Source organism: Lontra canadensis, unplaced genomic scaffold (genome assembly GCF_010015895.1).
Source record: "Lontra canadensis isolate GAN:19392208 unplaced genomic scaffold, GSC_riverotter_1.0 scaffold50, whole genome shotgun sequence".
Classification (NCBI taxonomy): Eukaryota; Metazoa; Chordata; class Mammalia; order Carnivora; family Mustelidae; genus Lontra; species Lontra canadensis.
Window position 1 is genome coordinate 1,574,043 of NW_022631044.1, and position 14,819 is coordinate 1,588,861.

Below are 14,819 nucleotides of genomic sequence, written 5' to 3' on the forward strand. Positions count from 1 at the left end.
TCAGAAGAGCAGACCCCGGGGGCTCTACGTGTGAGCACACGGGCCTAGCTGCCCACTAGCAGGAACAGAGAACTGGGAGTCCTAGCCCAAGCTCTGCCACCCATAGACAGTGGCTCCGAGGGAATCAGGGAGCCTCTGGGGGCCTCAGTTTACGTGTCTGACAAATGGGAACAATGCTAGCTCTGCCCCCCTTAACGAGCCTGTGCATAAGCCAAGGGAGCTAGTATCTGAAGATCCTGACGGTTTCACAAAGCCAGGCAGTGCAGTCACAACAGGGTCATCTTGTCTTCATTGAAGGTGGGGATGGTGCTTTCCCGTGTTTTATATTCCCCAAAGTACCTGGCACAACCCGCGACAGGTGGTCAGTCAAAGCTTGCTGAATGGATGAAACAGAACACACGCCCCCCACCCCGCCCCCGGTCTCCAGGGAATCACAGACCTAGCCAGGGGCTGGGGACACAGATGAGGAACGCACAATGGAAGAAATGGAAGGAGAGTGGAGAGAGGCCCTTGTCAGCTCAGACACCTCTAATGTAGAAATTTGTGATGCTTTTGCAAGGCTGGAGAGGAATCAGACCCTGCTGCTGGGAACGCGCACCGAGTGAACTCCTAGTGGGAACAAGATAGTAATACCAGGAGCTCCCAGCCTGCAAGGAGGGGGGTGCACTCCAGATGGCAGAGAGAGTGCTGGCCCCTTTGGCAATGCCCGCTTGCGTGGGAGCAGTTAGCCTGCCCATCACGAGTGAACTCTGACCTCAGCTCTGAAGCAGCCAGTAACTTTCCTGGACCTCGCTCTGCTGATGGCTGTTCAGGGTGACTTCATGTATTTAAGGAACATAAAATTTTATTTGGTTCAGGCTAGGCCATGACTGCCGCACCCCCACTCTTGCCTCCTCCCAAGCAGCTCATTTCCATTCAGCTTTGGAGTAGAGTTAGGGACAAAGAGCCAGACCAACGCCATCATGTGGGCTCCCTTGGCAGCAGTCGGAGGAGCCCCAGGGCCTGGCAGAGAGCCGCTGGCTGTGGGGGACTCACCAGTGGCTGGTCCTTCCTGGGCCACAGTTGCTTCAACAGAATAAGCAAGTGGGTCAAATGAACCTCAAGGTAGGTGCCTCCTACGTCGGACTCCTCTGGTTCTTGGCTGAGAAGCGCCTCAGCCTAGAGCAATGTAAGAATAAGATGGTGCTTCTGCCAGACCCAGCCTCCTCCTGGCTGGTGGCCCAGGTGGTTTAGTTCATCCTTCCTGGTCTCAGATGTTTGGGCCTGGCTCTGAGTGGGGAAGGGCCTCAGATGGAAGGGGCATCCAGGGAACCACTATCAGCTGAGGTGGGAGAAAACATTCCAGGCAGAGGAATCCCGTGGGCATTACTGTGGCAGTGGGAAGGTGAGCACCCAGGTCCTTGCTGGGGAGAAGGGGCAGTGTGGAGATGTGCTGGAGGGACAGGGTATGAATGCTTGTGGTCCAGAAAGAGGAGCTCAGTCTGGTGATGGGTAAGAGGGAACCACTGCAGGCTGTGAGTAAGGGTGGGCTGTGATGGCTGTCCCGTGCGCTGACCTGCGGCCACTCAGGTGAGATACACTGGATTTGGCAAGGTCCTTATGTGGGAGGCCTGGGAGAGCAGTGGTTCTGCCCCCACAGGCTGAGGGGAGGAGGGTAGGCAGAAGGCCAGAGCTGGAAATCCCTCTAAAAGCCACAATGCTGACTAGGGGCAGTGAGAGGGGCTCTGGGGAGAACCTTCTGCCCAGAAATACCCTAGATAATTAAGATTCCTCAACTCTCCTCTCCAGCTTCCTGCAAAGCTCAGGGGACTGTGTGAAACACAGCATCTAGTTTCCTTCCATAACCCTCACAGCCCTGTAATGTTCGTCTTATCAGTCTCATCTCCTGAATGAGGAGACCCAGAGCTGAACTAGCAACAGCTGGAGGCCACGTGCTGGGAAGACTCCCAGTCACCTGTCTGACTCCAGAATCCCCCTTGCCACTGCCCCACCCCTCCATGCCTGAAATGGCCCCCGTGTCCAGGCCAGTCTCCTCACATATCTTCACACCTCAGTCTTCTCATCAGCAAAGTGGGGGCTAATGACAACAGAGTGTGGTTATGAGCCATTAAATGAGAAAACAGGTGCTACTTGCATTTGGAAGTGGGTACCTTAGTTCCAAGGATCGTTATCTATGGAGTTCTTGCCGTGTCCCCTTGTCCACCTGTTACACATTCCATTCATCTTTCAAAGCCTGGTGTGAATGCCTTCTCATGCCTCTTGGCAGAATCCATTTTCCCTGATTTCTATCCAGCTAGAAGCTTGGCAACAGCTTTATTGTGTGGTTTATCACGATCTGGCTGTAATTAGTCGATGAGACGTCTGTCCTTCCAGACGGTGAGCCCCTGAGGGCAGGGGCTGTGCACTCTCACTTCACCTGTTTGCTCCTTCCTGGCTCAGGAGGGGACAGCTGCTGGGACAACTCTCAGCAGTCCCCAAACACCTGCCCTCCGGCCATGTCCTCCCTGGCTCCTTCCTCTTGAAGGAGAGGCTTCCCATCTCAATGCTCCACTTTCTCAAGGCCTCCTCAGCCCCCCGTCCTTAAGACCTGCTTCTTCATCGCCGAGGTGGCCACCCCTTACCCCGATTGTTAGTCTTTATTTTGCTGGCTTTCTCCTTCTGTCTGCCTAATTATGTGGGCCACTCTTTTTTTCTAGAAATGATTTTTACCTTTTGCATGTGTCATTATTTTCTCAAGTTTTGTCTGTGCTCTGGCCACTCCCTTTCTCTATTCTTCATAGCAAAGTTTAGTACAGATAATACTTCAAGGCGATTCCAATTCAGGAAAGTTCGGAGAAAGGTCCCTCCAACACCAGTCTGAGCTCTTTCACAGGACCTTCATACTCCCTGTCTGCACATACTTATGCTTTGTTGTTGTCAAATAAACCAGTCTAGATGGCCTGAAAGCAGGCACAATCTTAGTGAGCCATCAACATGAAGTGAAAGACAAAGTCAATATGAGTTCATGTCCATAGAATGACAGAGGTGGTGGTTATAATCTCCAAAACTCACTTTCTCTGCCTCCTGGGCCTGGCATTTCCCACCTTCTTTGTAGGAACTGAGTTCTGGCCAATGGGATATGTGCAGAAATGACAGAGGGCACTCCACGCCTAGCCCTGAGAACCACTCCCCCTACCAAACACACAATATCTCCTACCCTATATATATATATATATATACATATATGTATATGTGTATATATATATATGTGTATATATATATATATATAGGATATATATTATAAATATCTCCTATCTTATATATATATAGATATATATCTATATCTCTCTCTCTCTCTCTCTCAAGAATATAGATAGAGATAGCTAAGGAAATCAAGATGGGGGCAAAGAGATTAGGGACATAGGATGAAGTCAGGGGTAAAAGAAGTCTGCAGGTCTTGCAAATCTTACAGAAGTCAGTAAGATAAAGAATAATATTTTAATGGGAAAAAAAGAGATAAAGGCTCTCAATAGGTAGCTTGCAAGTAAATTAAGCTCGAGGCTAATAAATACATGAAAAGATGCTCCTGAGGAACTAGGGAAATGCAATGGAAAGAGACGACCACTTCAAACTCCTTGGCTTGGCAGAAGTTGAACATTGTGATCATATCCAGTGTTGCTGAGGAGGGGGAGAAACAGGAACCCTGGGTCACTTGACAACAACCTCCTCAGACAATAATTTGATAATAGCTAGTAAAGTCAAAGATGAGCATTCCCTCCACCCGGCTATTCTATAGGAAGTCTCACACATATGTACAATGGATATAGACGACATGTTAATTTGGCTCTGAGCTTCCTAGCAGCCAAGCCAAAAGGAGCAGATGATTAATGCCCATCTAATACAAAATTCTCAATACCCATATAATAAAAAAATAGATCTGTGCCTCTGGCTTTCTGGCCATGAGGTCAGAGAAAATTTTGTACTGTGGATTTCTCCTGATAGCAATGTGTACTTTAATAGACACAATCTTGGGGCGCCTGAGTGGCTCAGTGGGTTAAAGCCTCTGCCTTCAGCTCAGGTCATGATCCCAGGGTCCTGGAATCGAGCCCCGCATCGGGCTCTCTGCTCAGTGTGGAGCATGCTTCCTCCTCTCTCTCTCTGCCTACTTGTGATCTCTGTCAAATAAATAAATAAAATCTTAAAAAAAATAGACACAATCTTAGGCAAAATCCCCTTAATAGTAAATTGTATGCAACTTACTAAATTTCAAAATGTATATACTGTTACCTGAAACTTACTTTTGATTCTAGGGATGAAATGCAAGTTGAAGAGAAGAAGGAAATTTAGTAACAGCAATTACAGGAGAGTTCAAAGCTGTGTAGTCCAAGAATTAGCTCTCGGGTGACTTGATTCTAGAATCAGATTTTTAATATCAAAAGGAGCCCTCCCTACCCATCCCCCACCCCCACTCCATGATGACCATTTCTCCAAACGAAGCTTTTAAATACAGCTGAGTAGCAGAGAGTTCAGGTGATAATTTCAGGCAAACAACCAGAGTGAAAATATCCTCTGCTGTTGATTTAAGACATGACCGTGAGCTTTGCTGATGGCAAAGAAAATTGCCATAGGCAAGAAAACTGCTATCTTCTCATGAAAACTGAGGTGTCTTTACCAGGAGCAGTGTCTACATAGGTAGTTACCCCAATCCAGGGGCATGTAGAGAAAGAGGTATAGGTAAATAAGAGAAAATACTTTTTAAAAAAATACACAAAAATGCAAGCTGTGGTTCATTTCTAATCACAAAATTTTGAGAGCTTCCTTATAGCCAAAAGAAAAATGGACAATGACCATGTGGAGTTCCGATATTGCTTCTTTGTAGAAGTTTACAGACTTCAGTTCTGACATGTCCTGGTCACGATCCAAGAAGACAGCTTTGGTGGCTCCTGAGTCTAAACCTTCCAGCCCCCAGAGGAGCGAATACTTGCCTTGTCCCTTAGCCCTGTCTTTCTAGTGGTTGTGACAAAAGCTGTGTGCCTGAACCAAGTGCTCCCTGTTCCAGAGAGTAAGGAAGGATCTTGAAACCAGTCCTCCTTTACCCCATTGCAAAAAGAGACTCCGTCAGATAGTTACTCCTACAGTTCCCAAGGTGGTAGCGGGGTCACTGAGATTTTTAGGACACACCTGAGCCATATAAAACCACACAGCTGGCCCCACCATGGTTCCTGGCTGGGAGTCAGACACCAGGACAGTGGAACCTATGCTGGGAAGAGGGTGGATGGTTTTCAGTTGCTGCCTTTGTTAGGTGGAATGGTTTGATAGGGATCAGCACAGGCAATAGCTGTCATCCCCAAGTTGAAGATTACCAAAGAGGAACAATGCTCCTGGGCTCCTCCCAGGTGCTCCTCCTTGGCAGGTTGTGGGTGCCCGTCCCGAGGCTCTCGTGAGCTTTGCTCCTGAGAGTTTGCACCTTTCCAGGCTACTTCCGGTCACTGCAGCCACTTGATCTAGACTCCTGGAGCTCTGGAAATGGCTGAGTTTCTATCCCTCCGGGGCAGACTCCCCTGATTGATGAAGGAATGCGGCCCAGTGTCCTTGCCTCCAGGGGGATAAGTTCTGGGTGTAATTTATGCCCCAGAAGCTTCCTGCAGGATCAAACAGACACTGGAACTTCACCTGAAATCACAGCGTGACTTGGATTCTCCCCATCCCTGTCCCACTTCCCCCATTCCCCTGACTGGTTTCTCCTGGGAGCACTTCGTTGATGAATCACTTGGGCTTGAATCCCCTTCTCAGGGTCTGCTTCTCGGAGATGGCAGGTCTGCTAAGGGGGCTTTCCAGGGCCCGAGGCACCATGAAGGGGGAGTCCTGGGCTTGCGCTGACACCTCCCCCACTCCCTATTCCTTTCACCACACTTGGGTCAAGGACAGTAGGACCCCAGGGTCTTTGTTTAGAGTCCACCCTTCCTGATGGAGCCAGAGACCTCCTCGAGATCCATGGTAAGTGACTGGATGTTTGGGCTTTTGAGACATAAGAAGTTCCTGGAGTGACTGAGACACAGTGCATCTTGGCAATAGGGCTTCCTTTGCTGCGTTCCTCCGGGGCTGCCTGGTAGGCTTGCCAGGGGAGTTTTGGCTTCCCAGAGGACCTTATAAAACAAGAATTTTATAAGCAGAGTCTCTTCTGCCCTAATCAGGGAAGTTAGACCATGATCAAGCAGTCCCCATCAGTGGTGTGTCACTGCAAGGAAAGCACCCTTGGAGGGGCACAGCAGTGATGATCCGGCCACCCTTTGGCCTATGGGATGGTCTTAACCCCTCTGGTGTCTTCAAAACCACCTGCCAGACCTGCTCAGGTTGCCCAGAGTTGACCTGAAGCTGCCTATGGGCAGAAGGAGTTTGAGGGTGCAAGGGCGCCCTTTCCGAACCTTCTAGAATGCCCATTTCACAGATACAGCCATTGTTGCAACATCCAAGACACTAGCCCTTTGGCTGAACTGCAAGCCCATTTCCCGTCAATGTATGCCAGGGGCTGCTGTTGAGCAATAGTGTGTCAGTCAGATGAGACGGCCCCCTTCAGTCATGATGACTTTCCCAGAGGTGTGGCCCGAGGGGAAGCAGTCTTTGAAGGAAGCCCAGCCTGGGCCTTTTTGAGAAAGGCATCAGCATTCCCAGCATCGAGATCACTTCCAATTAGCACAGCAATCAGGGACGTGCTGGGTAAGGAAGCTCAAAAGTTTCTCCAGCTGGGACCCTACACCCGAGGAGCAACCCCTTATCAGAAACAAAGGAAGTAGGCTCTGGAACTTGTCCTGTCAGGTTCAGTCAGGTCCTGTCAGGTTCAGTCAGGTACCTGATGTTCTCCAGGGGTAAGGTGGCAGCCTCATGCTGGCCCCCTTGTCAGCCAGTGGCTCTTAGAACAAAGGACTCTTAGAAGGAACATTGACTTGGAAGGAAGGGGTTGGGTCTAGGGCTCCAAATGAAGGGCCCACCTCCCCTTCTAACTGGGCCCTTCCCTGCCCTTCCCCGAGCTGGGCACAGCCCTCCATCTCGTGTCGAGTCACCTTCCCTTCCATCTTGGAGGGAAAAGTGCCCCGTGTGGTCTTCAGGGGTGCAGTGGCCTTTTGCTCTGAGAACCTGCCTCCTAATGCCTTCTTGGACACCCTCTCCCAAGACTTGGTTTTGTGGTGGGTGCCCTGTCAGTCAGCCTGTAAGGTTAATCCCATCTCAGAGCATCACATGGGGTGGGGCTCCCTGCCTCCACCTCCTGAGGTCTGACCTCTGCTCTGTCTCCTCCCTCTACCCAAAGGGCTCTCACCGAGGTCTTCAGTATTCTCTGCTACCAGTGATGGAGGCTTCTCAGTCTTTAGTGCATTGTCCTCTCTCGGCTGTTGGGGTGTCCCCCTTTTTAACATCACCTTCTCTGTCTCCTCCCACCTCCCTTTAGCCATGCCTTCCCGGGTCCCCAGCAGGGCCTTCCTCCCGTGCACATGGCCTCAGCCCCTCTCTCACTCCTCCCCACTCTCCCTGGATAAGTGCACCTCCCTGGTCAGGAGCTACCTGTGTGCCAGAGGCTTCCATGCTGTCTCCTGAACGCTCGATTGTGTCTCCACCAGACATCTCTCTGGGGATGGCAAAGTCTTGGCCAACTCACTTGCTCCAAACTGAACCCATCTAATCCCTGCTTTCCCCCCAAACCCACTCTTCTCCAGGTGAACTCATCATCTTTTTATACCCACCTGGCTCCTTCTCCCCAGCCCTCCTCTGGTGGGGAGGTTGGTCACCCAGGTGCTCCTATCAGAAATTCTGTGGTCCTGCATGACATCCTATTGATTTTTTCTACCCATTACTTGCTATGTTTGTCCTCTCTCTCTCTGTGGCCTGCGTCTGGGCTCTGTGCAACCCTCAACCTCACCTTCTAGCACCTTCCCAAGTGCTTTTGCCTGATCACCAGGAGCAAGATCAAAGGCTGCCTTCAAAGACTGCTTCCCCTCGGGCCCATTTCTTAAGGGAACAGGCAGGGCTAGGAATGTGCCATGAGCCTAGCTCCTCACTGGGGGGACCTTAAGTAGGGCTGGACCTAGGTGAAGTTCCCACAATCTTTCTGGAGCAACAGGAGCCTTCACTCATTGGCTGTGTGTGCCCAGAAGCCTCTCAGCCAGGCAAAATCAGTCCTAGGGCCATCTTTATTCTTGTGGTGGCACAAAGCTACATTCCCAGGGACTTAGCTGGTGGGTAGAGGAGGAGAACGGAGGTTTCCCAACTGTAAACCTCCTATGGAGGTGCCCTCCCCACACAGAGCTCCAGGCAACCTCTGTGTTTCCCCATGGAGCATAGTGCTCTGCTCTGCCCACCCCACTCAAAGCCTTCCCCCTCAGGAAAACACCTCCCACCAGATCATTGTCTCCCCCCCGCCCCCAGCCACTCTGGATTCTCCAAACTGATGACTTTAAAAACCTGAACCACCCTGGCCCAAATACCAAATACCCAACCCTCTGGGGAAAGGGCATACCATCCCCTGTGCCTCCCTCCTGAAAGAAGGAAGCTGGGGTCTCAGGAGTGAAGTGAGAGCCCCCAAACCTGGTGAGAGGCTCCCTGTGGAGTTTGTGTCAGGGAAACCACCTCACTCCAGGAAGAGCCTCTGACTCAGCGTGGGGGCACAGGCACCTCCATACGGTCTTCATTTCTCTGGGGCAAATGCCCTGACAAGCTAAGAAGTCCCTCAGTCCTATAACTGTCCTGACAGTGGTCTGACGGGTGTGTATGTGCCAAAGGGGGGGATGGACAAGCAGGGTGAGCATCCCTGGGGACCTGCAGGATGAGGGGGGCGCCTGTGGACATGTTGGGCCCTGCAGGAAGTGGGGTGCTGGAGAGAACCCCTGGGGCCTGGCGGGCTTTGGGAACTGGGAACCAAGCACGGTGGCCTGGGGGAGGGGCGGGAGACTGGTGGGAGAGAGGCTTTCAGACTTTCAGGGAACGTAAATTTTACCCCCGGCTACTTTCTCTGGGATTTATTTCTCGGTGAACTTGAGACTTTGCCTAATTACGTTTGGGTCTCTTTCAAAGCACATAAATTGCATCCAGTTCTTCTGCCTTCTTCTTAGGAATAAATTGTCCCTGTGCAAGGAGGGATCTGGGGGAGAGAGTGAGACTTTATTAATTCGACACAGAACTCTGTTCCCCTGCCCTCCCCTCTGCCCTCCGTTGAATAATAAAATAATGAAGATTTGACTTGGACCAGGATGTGTGGATAAATATATTGGTGACATGAATGGAAATGGATTTATTACATAAACAGGAGACTTCATCAATTTAAACCTGGCCTCCTTTCAATAGGCATAAATTACATTCTCTTTTCTTACCAGTTGCTGGCTTTTTTTTTTTTAAGAAACTGGATTTATCGGAATTGAGATTTCACTAATTTATTTCATGGAGCCTAGTGCTTCCTCTTTCTGCCCAACTCATTAAAGACCGGTCCTTGGTGAGTCTCCCTTGCCTCGGTCCCACTTGGAGCTCTGCGGCCTGCCAGCAGGGAGGTCGGAGTAAAGGGTGGTGGGAACACGGCTCTCGGGCAGAGACAGACAGATGCTCATGCCTCTGCTCCCTCTACAACTATCTGCTTCACCTTAGCAAGGGCGCCTCCACAGGGTGTCCAGCCCCAGAAGTCGTAACAAACTGTAGAAATGATGCCTGAAAGTGTAGTCTTTGCAGCCCCAGAACTAGAAGATTCTTTTCCAGGCTCCATGAGGGCCGAGGGACAGCCCAGAGCAGGGTCTGGCCTTGGTGGGTCCTGGGATATGTCTATAGACAAGTGGCAGAGAGAATGGGTGAGCAGGACTGCAGGAAGAGGTGCAGAGGGGTTTGGCCGGGAGTCCCAGGTGCGGTGGAAGGGGGAGGGGCGCAGGGAGTTGGAAGATGCCATCACAGACTGACGCTCATGGTACTAGAATTTCTGATTTCTTTGGAGTTCAGGGCCCAATTTATATAGTCCCTATTCCTCCTCCTCCTTCCCTCTCTTGCTGCTTTCTCTGAGATAAATGGGGATTTGGGTCCACCCGCCAAAATGTTTGGTGGCAGCGAGGGAGATGACTTGAAACTATCTTACAGTCGAAGACATGGCCTTTGGATTCTGATTTTTGCTTTTTTGCTTTTCTTGTTTTTTTTGGTGGGTTTTTTTGTTTGTTTGTTTTGTTTTTGTTTTTGTTTTTTGCTGGTATGTCAAGGTTACTTCCAGCCTAGGAATTCCACATAGGGCAACTTCTATCTGCCTGTCCTCTCCCTCTGCTCCAACTTGGACAGTGTTGAATAGTCTCATTCATTTCAAGTGGTACACAACTCAGTGTCTTAACACTTCTGGGTGTGTGTGTGTGGGGGGGGGACAAAGAAGTGTGGCTGCCATCTTGCTTAGAGAACCTGAAGAGGGCAATGACTAAGTCTGAGATCCAAGGAGTGAGTAATGGGGGGGGGGGCATTTGGGGGCACCACGAGAACCCACTGCTGAGAGGTTCCTGCTCACTGAGCCTTTACACTGCAGCGGGAAGGGCACTGTCTCAGCAAACACTAGCCCTCTGGTGGGAGGTTAGGGAGGAAGGGAGAGGGAGGGAAGAAACTGTCCCCCTCCCAAACCCTCACTCCCATTTCCCACCCCTCCCACTTCACCACCCCCAGGATTGGCAGGGGGGCCAGTGGCGGTTCTGCAAGCTGTCGTTCACCAGGCCCGTTGTCTGGCGCAGGTGTTTCTAATAAGGGCTCCTTCAGGCTTGCTTCGTCCAGGAGGATGTTTACAAGAAGGTCTGATGAGAAATTGTCTCCAAATGCTGTCTTGTAAGCAAGACGTTAAGAAGGGGGTGGGGGTTAGTGCCTCAGGCTGTAAGCAAGCAGAGCTCCTGGAATGGGGCCTGGCCAGTGCTCCCTCCACCCCCAGCCCTCTAGGCCAGGACTGGCAGGCTGGGGCCTGGGCAGGTCTGGGCCTCCTGCCAAGGGTGGTAAACGCCATGGGGGTTGGTTTCAATAAACAAAAGCAATAATGTTGGAAGAACCTCCACAATAAACAGAGAGACTGGGACATCCCAATTCTGCTCCCCAAGCCCTACAGCTTATTCTCTGACCCTGTGATCCTTCCTTGGCCCCTCTTCCACTGGTTGCGGGGCAGGCGATCCCAGGTTCTAGTATCATTGTAGTGGACAATCCCCACATCGTTAAGGAGCAACTCCCTGGAGAAGCCCACTGGGAAGAGAAGAAAGGGAGGTATGTTGTGTCCACACCTTCACCCGCAGAATTTTCCAGTGTGATTAAACCCTCTGGGAGGAAGGTAGGGGATGCACAGCAGAGTTGGCAAACTTTTCCTGTAAGGGCCAGGTGGTAAATATTGTTGCCTTTGAGCTCCACACAGTTTCTGTCACAACTACTCGTGTCTGCCATTGTTTTGAGAAGGCTGCCACACACAACACGAAAATGAGATCAGTCATGGCCAGATTTGATCTGTCGGTGCTAATTTGCAGACCTCTCATATATGGGATCAAATGAGTCCCGGAGAGGTGAAGAGACAAGCTGAGGTCACACACCCTGTGGGTGAGTGAGCAGGCCCATCCCCCATGCTCCCGACCCCTTTGCCCAGTGGGCTGCATACACCTGTGTGACCCAACTCAGTGTAGCTGACCGAGGTCCAGGATGGTTCCCTGGAAACCTGAACTTGGCACCAGGGAATTGTGCCCCATGGAAGAGGTCAGTATGCTCAAAGTTGGAGAGGAATTTGAGGCTTCGTCAAGTTGGATATACAAATAATAGGAGGAAGGAATGTAGATGGTCGTCCCATTGCTGCTCGGCAAGAGCTTCCTGTGCCTTCCCTGGGTCAGTGTCCAGTAGCCAGGTCTAGGGGCTGCTGCCTGCTAGAGTCTGGAGATGATCCCTCTGTGAATACCATCCCTGTGGGTGCTCGCTGTGTGGGTCTCGGGGTCTGGAGGGTGAGGTTGTGTTAGAGAACAAAGGTGCAGTTGAACTTGTGTGATCTCTGTGGGGTGTAGGGAAGCTGGAGGGTCAGAGTGAGGTTGGATTGGGAATGTTTTGTGGTGAGTTGGTGTGTGTACAGGATGTGAAGGCCCAGTGTAGCCGGGGTTCAACGCGGCTGAGGGGAATCAATGAACAGTGGCTGGACTGGGGCTGCCATCAGAGTACCCTCTTTCTGGGGGAAGGAGTGGGGGAGTTTGGCAGAGGGTATACAGCTTGCGTCTTTGGGGATCAATATGACTTTGGGCTAAGTGTAAGAGCATGGATAGGGCTTCAGGGTCAGGGTCAGTTCACGCCCGAGACAGGATCACTCTGAGGTTAAGTTTCATTGGGACTGATTGTGAGGGGAAGATCTGGGATTAAGATCTGGCCTTGTTTGGGGGGTCAGAGCGCCTGATCATGGGGTAGCTGGGATTAAGGCCATTATTTGGTTGAGGTCCATGGCTGGGGCCAAGGTCACTGTTTGGCTGAAGTTCACACAGTCAATGGCCATTCAGGCTGTGGGGTCTATGCCAGCGGTTCTAAATTGGGTGGTGGGCATTCATGTAGGACCTGAGATAGGAGGGACAGACGGTGGTGGGATTGGGGATGGGGTTGGATGGTGGCCCCGCCTTCTTTGTTCTTCAGTTGATTGGTATCTCATTGCATTTAGACAGTTAGCAGCTGTGCTGTTTGGACCTGGGGACCTGGTGTGTATTAAAGGCTGGGTATCACCACGTGTGACTGACGTCAGGGTTAAGTATGTGCTCATACTGTGTATTCCAGTGTGGTTGTGGGTCAGCATGGGTCACCGTGTGGCTAGAGATGGAGCTGAGGTATCAATGTGCGGTTGGCATGGCTGGGGGGAGGGTCAGTGTGATTTGGGGTCACCTGTGGTTGAGGATTCAAGATATGGTTTAGTGTGTGGGTCTTTGTCGGTTGTGTCATTGGACTGGAGGGTCAAGGTGCAGCCGGGGTTTTGAGGGTCAAAGTATGTTTAGGGATCAGGTGGACATATGGACCTTCAGATGGAGGTGGTAGAGCATAGATGGCATTAAGGGATGGGGGTGAGCAAGTGGTTTCTGCCCAGAGGAAGGGAGCCCCATAAGCAAAGACTCCAAGGTTGAATTGGGATCTGCTGGAGGCTTGGGACCTGGGTTCCACGTGTGGTGGGGTTTAGAGGTCAGCAGGCCAGCGTGTGGCCCTGGGGGTGAGAAAGGTTATAGGAGTTGGTGGAAAGAGCATGTATGGGACTTGGTGTCCTCTTTAGGGTGAAGAGTTCTGAATGCAGGCTTCTCAAACTGAGATTCTTAGAGAATGTGAAGGCCAGGGGAGATTTCAGGGTCAAATTGACTTGAATATTTGAGGAAAACTCTGTAGCAAATGTTAACGTTGCCCTGCCCACATCCCCTCAGTAGCTGAAATTCCTGAAATGCCCATAGATTTTTGCTACAGCACCTGCAACTCTTCCTGGGGATGTTGTCTGACTGTGCCCAGGTTCCATCTTCACTGGGCACCCCAGGAGGACCTGGAGTTACTGCCCCCCACCCCCTCAGTGATAGCCCAACACTATCGGAACAGTTGGATAAATACCCCGGCTGCGGGTTCTCAGCAGGACTGCGTCCCTTCCCTACAGTCATACCTTGTTCATTAATACACCCTGTGCGGGCTTCCTTCCCTTCCCCAGCTCACATCCTCCCTCCCCTAGAGTGCTTCCTGGGATCATGGCCCAAACAAATGACTTGCCTTCAGATCCTTGTCTCGGGTTTGCTTCTGGGGAAACTGATCTAAGAGAAACATTTTTATAATAAAGCCAACAAAGATATATTATGAGAGCATGAAATTCCACATGACTTCTCAAGATGAAGCAAAACCCGTGAAGAAGAGTGCATGTCTCTGGCCCACAGGATTCCCCTCCCTTACCTCAGTCATAGAGGCTCTAATTTGTTAACTGGGCTGGAAACCGGAAGGCAAGTCCCTAGGGGTGAGCCTTCCAGGCACAGAGAGGATGGAGCATGAAGCTAGGGTGGGAGGGGGGAGCAAACAGAAGGTACTGAACACAGCTGTGCGCTTGAGTTTGGGAGTTTAGCATATGACTGGGGTGCAGTAAGCGTGCACTGGGTTTGGGGGTCCTCAGGCTCCTCTCCTATTGTGGGGCCCATGAGGGATTGAGGTGGCTTGGCTTAGGCTTAAGTTGCATTGGGGTGGCCCCTGTCCTGGTGAGTTTGTGGGGGACACTACACAGTCCCTGTGGGGTGGCCAGAGTGACCCAGGGTCAGTCATTATGTGGTGAGAGAGACAACTGAAGCCTGCTGAGGGTTGGGAGGGGTTGGCATGTAACTGAAGTTGGGAGTCAACAACTAACAGTCAATTCCTACCAGGATTTCTTGGAAAGAGCACTATGTACTTGCTTTGGGGGAACAGGGAGTCATTGGAGTTGGTGATCAATATTTGAAATAGTCAGGCTGGAGATCAGGGTTTATCCAAGGGGGCTGTGAGCCCTGCTCCCAATCCAGTGGGTTTTCAAAAAATGCCCTGCTCTGGAAGACTCATCCGTGCCCCAGGGAGAGCCATGGGGAAGGGGGTGCAGGCTGGATTTCAGCCCTCACTTGTCCTCTTGTCTGGGTGTCTTTGGGCAGTGACCAACCTGCACAGCTCCACATAGCAGCCCTGGGGGCGTTCGGGGGCCTCGGGGCAGGGGCTTCCTACTGACCCAGCCTCAGGAATAGCTACATCCTCCAGCCTCCTCCCTGGCCATCTCCTCCAGCTGTCCTGTTGTTCTGAGAGGAAGCTAGGCGGGTTTCTGCAGTGTGAGCCCCTGCACCCTGTGAGGCTTGGGAGCTGGCTTCCTGGAGTGA